Source organism: Nymphaea colorata, chromosome 13 (genome assembly GCF_008831285.2).
Source record: "Nymphaea colorata isolate Beijing-Zhang1983 chromosome 13, ASM883128v2, whole genome shotgun sequence".
Lineage (NCBI taxonomy): Eukaryota > Viridiplantae > Streptophyta > Magnoliopsida > Nymphaeales > Nymphaeaceae > Nymphaea > Nymphaea colorata.
Genome location: NC_045150.1, coordinates 11,091,931 through 11,096,562, shown reverse-complemented (window position 1 = coordinate 11,096,562; position 4,632 = coordinate 11,091,931).

Genomic DNA, 4,632 nt, shown 5'->3' with positions numbered 1-4,632 from the left:
TTGTGTCATTCACAGGAACACAAGAAGAGGACGTGCAGGCAGGTCATTCCTGTAGCGAACAGTTGGACTACCAACAAGATTTTGACCTGCTTATTGCCCACACGTTTCACAGCAATTATTGACTTGAAATAAGAATCGGTTATTGCTCTCTCTAACAGAGACCGAACAACGAGAACTGCAGGAACATTTACGATGGAAATGAAATACGATGGACCTAAAGTATGCGAAACTTCATTTCTTTTTTTCCTTAACAGCATTTCTGCTCCCAAAAGTGTTCAAATGTCATATTACCCATTGCGGGAAAGTGGTCGACAACCAACTCCTACTCCATCCTCACCTCCACCTCCACCTCCTACCGAAGATGCAGATCAGCCTTCCAAGAAGACTTTTAAGAAACATGAACCAAGTAATACGGATGCAGGTGCAAGTGCAGGTTGGGCTGGGGCAAGTGCTCATCAATCTTCTAAGCAACCTCCTAAGAAACAAAGTCACATGTGTGGAGGTGCAACTGCAGGTGGGCACATGCACATCAGCCTTCTATGAAACAGAAACCAAGGCACATGTGTGTAGGTGCAAATGCTGGTGAGCCACATGCACATCAACCTTCTAAGTAACAAGCACCAGGTCATAAGGTTGCAGGTAATAGTGCAGGTGGGGGGCAACGGTCTCAGGCACAACAAATTTGAAAAGCATGGGACTAGGGCAAGGGTATCTATATATGTGTGTGTGTTGCAAGGGTGTGTTCCTATAATATTATGTGTGTGCGTGTGTGTGTGCGTACCAGGGGTGTCTTGTCTGTTTGCCTACATAAATAAATAAATAAATAAATAAATATATATATATAAGTAATGTCTAACCGTTTGAGACTGGTGTAAGATGTTTGAAATAAATAAAACGTGTGAAATTGTTTAAAATTTGGGAGCACGTTCTAATAAAATTTTCATTTCATAATATGTTTTAATAATGCAAAATCAATAACTTTAAACGAAACAGATGAATGAGGCTGATAGGCAGCCAATGTCGATTAGGAGTATTTGGGTCATCAATTCTTGTGCTATAAAAAAAAAATCTCCAATGAACAAGTTGAAGCTCGGTAGGGCATGCAGCACCATGAAACACAGAAAAAAGCAGACCCCATGTCTCAGATAGATAAGATTGCATGGAAGCTTTGACTTCCTATCAATTGATGGAACAACCAACTACAAACTTACATTCCCACCTTGATTCCTCCAATGCTTTCTCTCTCTCTTTGAAACTCGTGTAGCTTCCTTTCTCATCACCCCTTGCCTAACTAACTCTAAGCCAGCTGCCCAAAGTGCAGTGCAAGACACTGCGGAATGGGGTGGAATGCTTAGGGCTGCACACGAGCCGAGTCGAGCTCAAGCTTGCCCAGCTCGAGCTCGATTCAGTTCAAAGACCTCGACTCAAAATCGAGTCGAGCTCCCAAAACAAGCTTGAGCTCGACTCGATTACACAAAGTCGACCTCGAGCGCGACTCACTTAACTCGTTCAGTGTTCTCATGAACAACAAAAAAAGAACAGAAGCCAAACTCCTCCATCGTTACACAATGTAAAAACAGCAAAACAAGAAAATGAGAACAACGAATGTACGATCAGTGACAACAAAATAAAAGAGTCATTAGAAAACACCACAAGATTCAATAAGATTGAACAAACAGAAGCCAAACTCCTCCACGCACCCTAACATGAACTCATTTGGAAGCCACAAAAAAGACAAAAGCAATAAACCAAGAAAAAAACAAGGGAGAAGATAAACCATAACCGGGAGTCCGGGACAAAGGTACGTGGCACCGACCATGCAAGCGAGATCCCAGCGCTTCTTCTGTTCTTCAGCACAAAAATCAGACCAAGCATGAGGCAAAAGCGCTGAAAAAGGGAAAAAAAATGAAAACCCAACAAAACAAGAAACGATTCAAGAAGAAGAAGAAGCACCTGCTGCCTGCCACCTTGCCGGCTACTCAACTGCTGGCTGCCATGCTTCGCACTTGCCCTTTGGCGCTTCACAGCTTCACCCCTCCAGCCTTCCCCTTCGAAATGAAACACGGATGACCGAAGGCGAAGGATGGTACCGTGGACCTTGGTCTTCTCTCGTGATCTCGTCTTGTTTTGCCATTGTGGTCGACGGAAGAGGGAAGACAAGAAATCGAGAAGATGGAGACCAGCCAGAAGAAAAGATAAAGAGATTCAAGACCGTAAGATTGGCTTTCGTTTTAACCCAAAACCGGTGAACCGGTTTCACGAAACGGTTTGTACGATTCAGTTTATTTCAAATAACAAGTCGAGTTCTTGCAACTCGAACTCGACTCGTTTAGCGATTCGAGGTTAATGGGTGAGCTCAAACTCGACTCATTTATAAATGAGTCGAGTTTTTCCGGGTGAGTTCGAGTCTAGCCCGAGTTGGCTCGACTCATTGTGCAGCCCTAGGAATGCTGCAAAACAGAACACGATGTTCCGTTTTTTGCCTAGTCAACACAAACATTGGATGCTGGACACTCAAAACAGACTCAAGACGAAAATGCTGGGTATGGACACCATGGAACGCTCGCCAGCAGCACACTCGATTTTCCTTTCTCGAGATGCTCGATCTCAAAACCCTTAGGCATTGTTTGAATGGATGGAAAGAAAGGAAAATAAATAGATGGAAGGAAAATGAAAGAGAAGAAAATGGTTAGGTAAATTACAAGCAAGCAAAGGGAAAAGGGAATTAATTCCTTTTCCTTCCAATCTTCATTTTCAGAGAGGTTAGAATTATATTAAAAAATTCTTTTCTTTTCTTTTCTTTCCAAACACACTTATTAGCTCTGCTTTTTTTCCTCGTTATTAATTAGTCATCCAAACACTAGAAACACCTTTTCTCCATTCCTTTCTTTCACTCCCGCTCTATGCTGACCACTCAACGCTCGAGTCTTTTCCTTTCCTTTCATTGCTCACTGCCTCTCCACTCTTCTTCTTCTTCTACCATCCTTGTTCACATCTCTTCCTATTGCAGTAACACCATTTGGAGGCTGCGTTCCAACCCCACTTCAAAGGTTTATGTGTCTTCCAAAGGTATGTTTCTCCATCTCTACAACCTGCTACCCATTCTTCTCTTCCTTACAGCTTCTCTGTCCGCAAACCACAGCCATGCCTTCTTCCAGGTAAGAGCCACTGCAAGCATATAGCCTTCTCATCCACCTCACAACAAGCAGAACTCGTTATGCCCTCACCCTCAAAAACCACCAACTCATCTGATATTCTTAAGCTCCTCCAAACTTCACATCAAAGGACCTTATCAGCATCGTTCTCTAGCACAACAATGGTGACACCGCCATCAGTGTTTCAACTTGGCCTTGGCGCAGCAGCTGAATTTTGTGCGTGAGTGGCTGAGTCGTCACCTGTTGAGGTGATCCTACACCAACTTGGAAGTGAGGCAACCTTCGAGAAAATCATCAAATTTTCTCCTGCTTCTCTCTCACTCATTTGTGGTATTCCTCTCTGGAGCTGCAGCAGGATTGAGTGAAAACTACACATTTTCATCTCATTTTCAGGTACCCACATGGCTAGCCCTCGAATTGTTTGATGAAACGTCTGTGTATATAGTGTGCATTTACTTGAACGATTTCTTGTTGGGTCTTGACTCTATAAGCTTTTGATTGAAAACGGATAATGAAGGTGACCTCATGAAGCACTTAGTTTAGAAATTGATGGAAACCAATGGCACATGAGCTATTCCTAATATACATTGGGCTGTACATGCCTGTATAGTATATATTGGATCAGATTTAGTACGTAATTTCATAACTGAATTTGAATCAGAAACAGATAGTTGACCAAAGTTTGATTAAAACTCTAAATCAATCACATAGAAATATTCTTTTGATACTTAAGCTAATTCAGATGACCATGGCAGTCACATAGAAATATTCTCTTGCTACATAGAAAACCAAAATCGAGTTCACTGGCAAATTCCGTTAGTTCAAACTCAACCAGACGGACTTGGGAACATGGTACATTAGAATGTAATGTAAACCTCCCAAAATATACCAGGTAGCCCACAAAATACACTTTATTTTTTAGTCTCCCAAACAGTGACTCTCTTTCTTTTTTTTTTACTGATGGGAAAGATGCAAGGAGGCCGGTTGTCTTCTTGCTTGTTTTGAAGCTTCTTTTGCGTGTTGTGGCATTCACCTCTAGGTGATACAGCTTTGGCTGTTGGGTGAGCCACGTGAACGCTCTCCTCAAACACAAGACTTCAAACACAAGACTTCATTGGCACGTGAATAAATCTATTTCCTTAATCGACATCCTTTTTTTTAAAGGGTATTCCCGTTTCATGAAAATACAGCTTAGTTTCCTTTTTTTCAACTTAGTCATTACCATCCTTTAAAATCAAAGGCTTATATATATATATATAGAGAGAGAGAGAGAGAGAGCTAGAGAGATAGAATGAAATTGGTAGATCCCAAACCGTTACGTCATGGATAAAAATAAAACCATTCAATTGGTTGCTAAAAATGTTTTAAATAAAATAAAAACGTACTAACATGTTAAAAAATTCTAATTTGATAAGAAACATGGTTTGGTTAAACTTGTTTTTAAGGAACATAGAGATTTCTCCATCATCAGAATTTT